We start from the raw sequence: 10,969 nt of genomic DNA on the forward strand, positions 1-10,969 counted from the left end.
TTCAGTAGCAGGCTTTCAGGCAACACACTGCCAAGTCCTTTCCCAGCTTTTCATAGCTTCCACAGCTTTCCTTGTCCACCATTCACCATGCATAGACACTCCTTCACTCTCACCTGCACTTCCTGTCTGCTTTAAACTACTTCCTTAGACAGGTGCGTTAACCCTTTCCATTCCCTTAAAGGCACCACAGTCCAAACAGAGGGGAAATATAACGTCCTTCCAGGACCCAGCCACGGCGTCCTTTACAATGTATATATTTTTCTTTCCTTCTTTTTCAATATATGATATACAACATGCATGTACATACTTTTTTTGTTTTATAAAATCTGCTCTGAGGCCGATTTGCTCTGCCTCCATTAGTTTGTCCTCCAACTAACAATGGGGTCCCAAAACATGGATCAATTTGAAGTGATTTTTATGGGACTGATCACATTATCCATTGTTTTGATGGATAGGGCTACTTATGTGAGTTTTGGACATTGTCCACACCAAAAAGTTTCTTGGTCAGATGGTGTTTCTACACTCGGACTCCCAATCTACATATATTTTTCATAGCGTTATTAACCTCCCTGGCGGTATTTCAGAGTCTGGCTCGGGGTGGAATTCCAGAACCATCAGCGGTTCCCCGAGCCAGAATCGGGATCGCATCGCAGTATGCAGGCATAACTTACCTTGTCCCCTGGATCCTATGATGTCTCCCCACTGTGTGAGCGAGTGGTGTCCTCCTCCGCTCGATTCACAGTGCCCGAGTGCCGCCGAGCAACGTTACGACACGTGGAGATCGGCGCATAATTCAAAAAAGTAAAAAACACAGTACAGATTACAGTACTGTATAAAATAATTACACACCCCCTTTGTCCCTAGTGGTTTGTCCAGTGCCCTGCATGCAAATATAAATAAACAAATTCTGCCTGGAAACTGGAGATTGTCCATAGCAACCAAAAAATGTCCCTTTATGTCAAAAGTGGTTTTAGACCAGCTAGAAAACAGCGATAATAAATTAGAATCACTTGCAGAATTGAGCAATAGCGATTTGTGGGGAAATTCATCATCAAAACACTGAAAGTAACGACAACGACAATTCTGCAACTGAGCAAATTTCAGCGTTTTTGATTTGATTACATTGATAAATTTTTATTATTTGTTATAATTATTTATTATTAGGGCCGAAACAACGAATCGATTAATCGACAACTAATCGATTATGAAATTAATAGATTACAATTTTCATAATCGATTAATCGGCCAGTAACTTAATGGGGTTAAAAAAACTAAAATTAGCCCTTTATAGTACAAAAAAAGCAAATCGCTACTGTAAATATTACTTGCACTGTCCCACAGTAAAAAAAACGAACCCCTTACAGTAGTGATTATTTGCTCTTTGTACTTATTTTTGTTTTTTTTTAACCCCATTATGTTACTAAATATCTTAGGCCTGGGTTCACACCCCTGTTTTTTGGTGCATTTTTTGCAGAAACACACTACAGTTCATTTACATGTTTTCCTATGGGACACGTTCACATCCATGATTTTTTTTTGTCAGCTGCTGCGTATTTGGAAAGGGCAAGGACTTTTTAATGCAAAACTATGCTATTTTTTTTTTTTTTTGGTTCAATATACTTCAAAGGGAGAAGCTACAGAAAAGCAAGTAATGTGTTTTTTTTATTTTTTAAGGCCATTATCTGATTAATCGAAACAATAAAATCGGCCAACTAATCGATTATGAAAATAATCGTTAGTTGCAGTCCTATTTATTATATTATAATTTATGATTTTGTGTTTCAAAGTGTATCATACCGGGGATGTCTACTAGACTCTTGTTTGGACAGATTTAAGCGAGTTATTCCTAAGAATTGCAGGCCTAAAATATAAACGGCAAATTTCCATGCAAAACAAGGGTACCACTTTCAGAATCAAAAATCAGACATAATCATACCGCCAGGGAGGTTAAGGTATTCTATTGTTACAAGTTTTACAAAAGGTCTAACAAATTATCTTTTTTCTTCAAGGTGTTATATAGGTATAACCATATGCATTGCAACGTTGAAATATTCTCTATGGTTATCATTTTGTCTGCTCTACTTAACAAATACTCTTCATTTTTCACAAGCTTAGGAAAGATATGAGTAATTATTCGGATATATAAATCTAGTTTTAGCGGTCCCTGCTATAGTGCATATTGCTTACCATCACATCAGATCAATCACTAACTATGGTCTTAAAGTATTATCACACAATGTTCAAGGTTTTAATTCACCCAGTAAACATAAAAAAAAGCATTCCGTAACTATAAAAGATTAGGAGCAAATATTTTACTGCAGGAAACCCACTTCGCCACCAATAATCACCGGCAATATTTTGACAAGACCATATACAAAAGGACCCATAGAGTAGATTCCCGATTCTGAAAGGCACCCTTAAAGGTCGCCAAATCACTATCACCTAAATTTACGCCCCCAACGAGGCACAATCAAAATTCTAAAAAAAATGTCTGATATTCTTGACAGATATCATTCCCCCCACCTGATAGTAGGAGGAGACTTTAATTTGGCTGCAAATTCCATACTTGATAGAAGCAGAGGTGTCCCTTTGTCAAAGGCATTCCTAAAATCTCTTCCCCGCTCCCTACACAACCTCCAATTAATAGATACCTGGAGAGCACATAATGTTGGCATAAGGGCATAAGGTCGCGTTTTATTCTCATCCACATGAAAGCTACGCAAGATTAGACTATATTTGGAACACCAATCCTTTCAGCCAACTCATCTAATGCTGACATTCATACATGCCCTTGGTCAGACCATCATATTGTATCTTTCACTTCCTCTCACCTAGGCATGGCCCCTACTCCAATATAAAATGGCGCATCAATGACATCCTACTAACAGACTCCAATATTACCCAACAACTTTCAACTCAATTAGTAATTACTTTACTCATAATATAATGCCAGATATACCCTCCACCTCTCTATGGATAGCACATAAGGCAGTTATGAGAGGTCACCTTATTAATACCGCTTCAGCCAAAAATAAAATTTTAATGAATGGATATTAATACCCTTACTAAAGAATTAGACTATATTACAAGCATTTCTAATCCCCATCTCCAGATTTATATAAATCGACTCCAAGACAAAAAAGAGCCTTGAGGTTCACATTGATGCTACTTTGAAATCGTGCTACTTCACTTGAAGTAGCGCGATTTCAGCTGCTACTTGATAGACATCTGCGTGGCTTCATGTACAGATGTCTATTGAAATCGCACCTGAAATCTGCAAAAGTAGTGCAGGAACTAGTTTTGCAAATCAATGCGGCACCGCACAGTGTCGCACCGATTGGAACAGTGTCATTGCCTCCAATAGGCTGCGACTTGTCATGCAACTTGATCTCTCAAATCATTCCAATGTGAACCTAGGCTGAAACACATTGTCGTCAGCCAACACAAAAAAGTAATTGAGATGGTCCAAAGCAAAATTCCTACTATATAGCAACTCTGCCTCTACCATGTTTGCTAGAAAACTTAAACAATCTACAAACCCCTTGCATGTCTATAAATTATGTAATTCTTTAGTCTCTCACCCTAAAGAAGTTATGGAGATTTTCTCTGATTTCTACAAGGATTTGCTATCTGCTCCTCATTCTTCACCAAAGCATTCTTCTTTGGATTCGCTTGGAGAAGTTTTGGTTCCCACTCCATCTGTCCAGCAAATAGAAAAACTGAACGCCCCTTGTACCTTCTAAGCGAGATCATCAAGTCCTTAAAAGAGGAAGTAAACCCTTATGGGTTTTACCTCCTCTTTATTTCCCTGCAAAGGTAAAGCATAATGGGCTACTATGCTAGCCGATTATGTGTCACTTACCTGAAACCGAAGCCTGCAAAGTCACCGCTGTCCCCACTGGCAGTCAGCATCCATCTTCACCCCTCTTCCTTCCGGGCCGCAAACTCTGGCTCTGCGACTGGTCGGAGTCACGTGACATCACATTCGCACATGCGCGCGGAAGTCGCCAGTCACAGCATGACCCCTTTAGAAACGGCATTATTGACCTTTCTGAAATGCGCCTGTGCCGTAGATATCGGTGCACGGCTCTATTGTAAATATCTCCTAAACCAGTGATAAGCAATTAGCGGACCTCCAGATGTTGCCAAACTACAAGTCCCATGAGGCATAGCGCGACTCTGACAGCATCAAGCATGACACCCAGAGGCAGAGGCATGATGGGACTTGTAGTTTGGCAACAGCTGGAGGTCCGCTAATTGCTTATCCCTGTCCTAAACCGTGGAGATATTTCCAGCAACTACAAGCAAGTCTTAATATAGGCTTACCTGTAGGTAAAAGTGGTTGTACAGTGTGTACAACCACTTTAAAAACTTCCACAGCTTCCCACATTTTGGCCCCTCATCTATCCAAATTATACAATTATATTTTACAAGACAAAAATTCCCCAGAGGAAATGCTTCTAGCCAATATGTGTATTACCTAAGCCCCATAAAGATCACACCTCACCACAGAACTACCGCCCAATATCAGTTATAAATAACGACCTAAAAGATTTTGGCCGTTTGCTGGCGGACAAAATGGATGCGGTCATCACCTCATTAATCCACCAGACCAAACGGGTTTTATTTCAGGCAGACAGATTACAGACAATTTAAGGCTTCTCCCGAATATATAATACAGGACTAGAGTTGAGCGGACACCTGGATGTTCGGGTTCGGACCCGAACCCGGACTTTGAAAAAAAAGTTCGGGTTCGGGACCGAACCCGAACCCGGACTTTGACCCGAACCCCATTGAAGTAATTGGGGACCCGGACTTTTGACTACAAAAATGTCTCTAAAAAACTAAGGGAAAGGGCTGGAGGGCTGCAAAATGTCGGGAAGAGCATGGCAAGTACTCTGAAAATAAATGTGGATAGGGAAATAACTCAAAATAACATAAAATAACAAAAAAAATTAAAATAAAAAATAAAATCATTTTGACCAAGTAGGACGAGGTCCATATGTATTAGGAGGTTGAGGTGGATGTGGCGGTGTAGGAGGAGGAGGAGGAGGAGGAGGAGGTAGCCAACACAGCAGGTTTTGATTTTTAATATATGTATTTTTTAAATTAGGGTAAACCCCAAAAGAGTGAGAAAGATCTAGGGTTGCTACCTCATCCCTTTAAACCAGAACACAGAGTAATTACACAGGTTCTGGGGCTAATTTACTGTCGATAAGGCACCAAGTGAGTTTAATTAGCAGCAACTTAATCAGCCAGAGAACCTGTGTAATTAATATGTGTTTGCTTTTAAAAGGGATGAGATGGCAACCCTAGAAAGATCAGAAAAAAAACAATGGCTGGGTAAGGCCAGCCCGGTGTCTATTCTGCACAAGGTACGGACAAGTCCTGTGGGATCCATGCCTGGTTCATTTTAATGAACGTGAGCTTGTCCACATTGGCTCTGGACAGGCGGCTGCGCTTGTCTGTGATAACGCCCCCTGCCGTGCTAAATACACGTTCAGACAATACACTGGCCGCAGGGCAGGCCAGCACCTCCAAGGCGTAAAGGGCAAGCTCAGGCTATGTGCCCAATTTGGAGACCCAGAAGTTTAAGGGGGCATAGCCGTCATTCAGTACGTGTAGGCGTGTGCACACATACTGCTCCACCATGTTGCTGAAATACTGCCTCCTGCTAAAAACGTTCCATATCAGCTGGTGGTGCTGTTTGTTGTGGCGTGCTGACAAAGCTTTTCCACATTTCGTCCATGCTAACCCTGCCTTCTGAGGTGCTGGCGGTGCCCCTGCTGCGTTGGCGACCTCTTCCTCCTCCTCTGCCTTGGCCTTCTGCTTCCACTGTTCCCCCGCTGCCAGGTGGGAATTGCACCAGCAGCTCGTCTACCAGCGTGCGCTTGTACTCGCGCATCTTGCGTTCACGCTCCAGTGAGGGGATTAAGGACGGTACATTGTCCTTGTAACGGGGATCCAGCAGCGTGGCCACCCAGTAATCAGCACCTGTTATAATGTACGAAACACGCCGGTCGTTGGAGACACTGCAGCATGTAATTGCTCATGTGTGCCAGGCTGCCCAGAGGCAATAAAAAAGGAAAAAAGTGCAGCGCTAAATACTATCTGGAGTGAAACCAAATATATGATCAAGGTATTCATATCAGGTGCCCCAATTAAGGGGCAAGTGTAAGAATATATAAAATTGCACTAGACCAATACGTGTAAATATCAAATAATGTGCAAGAAAAATTTAAATACTGAAAAATCAAAATCAAAGTAAGTGTGATACCAAATGGTACCACCAGTGTACTTCACACTCAAGTGAAAATGGATATGTATCACAAATAAATATCCCACGAAGATACGTCCAAAGATATATGATCAAAGGACAATGCTAATAGATGTTATAAATAGCAATGTACATAAAACAATCCAAAGAAATCAAGGAATGGAAACTCTGATAAAAAGTCAGAATGTAAAAATGAACAGAATCACATTAAGGCAAACTGAATTGCAAAAACGTGTAGAATAAGTCCATCAACACAGGAATCGGATACTTCAGTGATTTAAACAGGTAGTAAAAGCCCCATCGGCGGTCAATCTCATAGGATCCACAACATCCAATCGATACAGATAAAAGTTGGGTACTCTTACCGGATGGCGTGGACACACACGTCAGCGACGGTGTGTCAATCGGGCGTGTACAAACTCCTGGAAAACGATGATGTCAATGGGAGACCTTTGAGCCAATAGACAGTCGATCATCAGAAGCCGAGTGGATCCAAATGTGAGAGAAAATCCTTCAGGGGAAACTCATGGATAATGGCATTGTGGCAGGTAGACCCATCATAGAATCATGTAAGGAAAGAAAACACACACAACTTCGCATTGTGTGGTTACTTCCAGTAAAAAAAGACTTTATTAGGCATAAAATGGTATACAGGCATACCCCGCTTTTAAGTACACAATGGGACCGGGGCATGTATGTAAAGCGAAAATGTACTTAAAGTGAAGCAATACCTTTTTTCACTTCTAAAATGTGTGCACTGCATTGCAATAGTCATTTACAAGCATAACTGATATGAATAATGCATTGATAACTAAAATAAACACAATATTCAAATAAAAATTGTAAGCTTACCCCATCTCATTGTTGTTGCAAGGCCAGAGCAGCTGAGATAATTCATTGTGGTAGGAAGGGTGAAGGCATACAGGTATCTTCTGTTTCACTAGTCAAATCTTCAAAGGCGAGACGCTTTCTTGCTGGCGAAATGGGTGTACTACAAGAAGAAATCAGAGTAGGAGCAGGACTTGATGGTGATGTCAGAGCTGGAAATGGACTGTCAGGTATGCAGGTATCTTCTGTTTCACAAGTCAAGTCTTCAAAAATGAGGCGCTTTCTTGCTGGAGAATTGGGTGTACTACAAGTAGCAATAGGAGCAGGACACGGTGGTGATGTCAGAGCTGGAAACAGACTGTCAGTTGATGATGATCTGCGTGCTGATGGACTTTTAGAAAAGTATGTTTCTATGGAGGTTTGAAGTGTAGCTCTCTTTTTCTCCCTGTAGATTTCTTTGTAACAGGCATAAGCCCCTGAGATGTTAGGGATTTTAAAAGAAGTTCCAAAGTCAATGCTATCATGCTTTTCAAATAGAGCCATGGCGCTATCAAGATGACGGAAAGCTTCAAAGAGAATTTTTGTTGTTAAACCTTCAGGCTGATGATCAATGATCTCAACCCCATCCTGCACATCTTCTCTCTCCTCTTCAAGTTCTAGAAGATCTTCATTGCTGAGGGACTCTGTGTGGGACGCAAGCAGTTCAGCAACATCTTCTGGCTCCACTTCCAGCTCTAACTGCCTTGCCATATCCACAATATTTTCAGTAACAGTAGCTACATGATCTTCACAGCCTTCTGAATCATCAACTAACTGTGGGCATAATTTTTTCCAGGCCCTTTTCATTGTGGTTTCCTTTATGTCATTCCAAGCATCTCTTATAGTTTTAATGCAATCCAAGATGTTGTAGCTTTTCCAGAATTTGGATAGGACTTCTTTACCTTCTTCTTCTTTGTCTATTGCTGCAATACACTTACTGAATGTTCTTTTTAAGTAGTTTAACTTGAAGGCGGCAATGACGCATTGATCCATTGGCTGCAGTAGTGAGGTAGTATTTGGTGGTAGGAACTGCACTCGAATGTTAGGGTTCAGCTCATCTAGTGTTCGAGGGTGTCCAGGGGCATTATCAACAAGCAGCAAAATGTGGAAAGGGATATTGTCCTTGCAATAGGCTTTCACCTCTGGAACAAAGCAGGTGTCAAACCAATCTTCAAAAAGGGCTGCAGTAACCCATGCTTTTTTGTTAGCTCTCCAATGCACTGGAAGCCTAGTTTTAACGTAGTTCTTCAAAGCTCTTGGATTTTCCCATCTGTAAATTAGCAAAGGCTTTAGCTTTAAGGTACCAGAAGCATTGCCACCTAACAGAAGGGTTATTATATCTTTAGTTGGCTTGTAGCCTGGCATTGATCTTTCCTGTATTGCGATAAAGGTTCTTGCAGGCATCTTCTTCCAGAATAGACCAGTCTCATCCACATTAAAAATCTGATCCATGGAGTAGCCTCCATCTTGAATAATTTTGGCAAGCTCGCTTGGATAGCTTTCTGCAGCCTTATGATCTGCAGCAGCTGCCTCTCCTTGTATTTTAATGTTATGTAGGTTAGACCTTTTCTTGAACCTATCAAACCATCCACGGCTTGCAGAAAATTCTGCATCCTTTGCGGTCTCACCTTTCTTAGCCTTTTAGGTCATTGAATAGACTTAAGGCTTTAGTTTGTATAATTGCCTGGTTGACAGGAACATGACGTGTAGTCTGATTTTCTATCCAAAGTATTAAGAGTCTCTCCATGTCTGCAACAATGCTATCTCTTTTTCGAATTGTTGTTGTGTTAACAGGTGTAGCACTCTTAATTTCTGCAATAAGTTTTTCTCTGTTTTTTATGACGGTGTTAACTGTAGTCCGAGTGTAGCCTAGCCTTCGGCCTATTTCAGCTTGAGTTACACCTTCATCATACAACTTAATCATTTTAGCCTTCATAACCAAAGTAATTGATTTACGGCTTTTTTTGGTACTATCTGCCATTATTCAATGCGTACCTGGCAAGCAATGCTGGGCTGGCTGGCGGACACCTCTGGGCAATGCTGGGCTGGCACCTCTGGGTCTTGGTGCTGGCTGGCAGGCACCTCTGGGCCTTGGTACTGGCTGGTGGGTACCTCTGGGCCTTGGTACTGGCTGGCAGGCAACTATGGGCCTTGATGCTGGCTGGTGGGTACCTCTGGGCCTTGGTACTGGCTGGTGGGTACCTATGTGCCTTGATGCTGGCTAGCAGGCAACTATGGGCCTTGATGCTGGCTGGTGGGTACCTCTGGGCCTTGGTACTGGCTGGCAGGCACCTATGTGCCTTGATGCTGGCTAGCAGGCAACTATGGGCCTTGATGCTGGCTGGTGGGTACCTCTGGGCCTTGGTACTGGCTGGCAGGCACCTCTGGGCTTTGGTGCTGGCTGGTGGGTACCTCTGGGCCTTGGTGCTGGCTGGTGGGTACCTATGGGCCTTGATGCTGGCTGGTGGGTACCTCTGGGCCTTGATGCTGGCTGGCAGGCACCTCTGGGCCGGCAGGCACGATAGGTACCTGTAACAATGAAAATAACAGTGGGGGGGTCAGGGGCTATGATGTGGGTCCAGGGCTGGTAGTGGGGGGGGTCAGGGATAATAGCAGGGTGGGCTTACGGTACTTACGTTTATGCAGACTGTGGCTGGTGAACAGCTCTGGGCTGGCGGCACCTCTGAGCAGCGCTGGGATTGCTGACAGGCAATGCTGAGCACCTATGCTGAGCACCTCTGGGCCGACTGGCTTGCTGGCAACGCGCAGGACGTTTTGCCTCTTCCCTCACAACTCTGGGCGGCAGCTCCGCCCTCCAGATCATACTGCAGCTGCGCGGCGCGGGAATGTCCGTAATTGCGAGGCACTTTACGTACACTTGCGGGCATGTCCGTACTCGCGAGTGTACGTAAAGTGAGTGTCCGCAAAGCGGGGTATGCCTGTACAGAAAAATGGGCAAAAAATAAATAAAAAAATAGGATAAAAAGTACAAGACTGCGGAAAGACCAGTACAGGTGATCACATGGATAAAGTAGCGTGGTAAGCAAATAGCGTATGGGCTTATGTACCCGACATGTTTCGAGCCAGTAGCTCTTCAACTGGGGCATGAACCCATACATATGCCCTACGCCATATATTTATACTACTTCTATGAGCAATGATGACATTAAGCCGAGACAGCTGTGAATGGCAGCCAGGAGGTTTAGACCAATCACAGCGGACTCCTGCTGACAACACCCACTGCTGTCAGCAAGGAACGAACAAAAAGTCCAGTGTCTATCCCCCATTATCCATGCAGGCAAAGTCATTGGTCCCTGCTGCGTTGGCGACCTCTTCCTCCTCCTCTGCCTTCGCCTTCTGCTTCCACTGTGCCCCCACTGCCAGGTGGGAATTGCACCAGCAGCGCGTCTACCAGCGTGCACTTGTACTCGCGCATCTTCCGTTCACGCTCCAATGAGGGGATTAAGGACGGTACATTGTCCTTGTAACTGGGATCCAGCAGCGTGGCCACCCAGTAATCAGCACCTGTTATGATGTGCGAAACACGCCGGTCGTTGCGGAGACACTGCAGCATGTAATTGCTCATGTGTGCCAGGCTGCCCAGAGGCAACGAAAAGCTGTCCTCTGTGGGAGGTGTATTATCTGTGTCCTCTGTATCCCCCCAGCCATGCACCAGTAATGGCCATGAGCTGGTCTGGAAGCCATCCTGCTGTGAAAATGGTTCCTCCTCCTCCATGTCTTCCTCCTCCTCATCCTCCACCGCGTCATCCTCCAGAACTGTGCCCTTGCTGGACAATTGTGTACCTGGCCTTTGTTAGTGCACAA

At 43.6% G+C, this 10,969-nt stretch overlaps 1 pseudogene; it reads right to left on the minus strand.

The window, feature by feature from the left end:
• Positions 1-7,008: 7,008 nt before the first annotated feature.
• Positions 7,009-9,329, minus strand: LOC120927113 (annotated as a pseudogene).
• Between the last annotated feature and the right edge of the window lie 1,640 nt (positions 9,330-10,969).

Source organism: Rana temporaria, chromosome 2 (genome assembly GCF_905171775.1).
Source record: "Rana temporaria chromosome 2, aRanTem1.1, whole genome shotgun sequence".
NCBI classification, from domain to species: domain Eukaryota; kingdom Metazoa; phylum Chordata; class Amphibia; order Anura; family Ranidae; genus Rana; species Rana temporaria.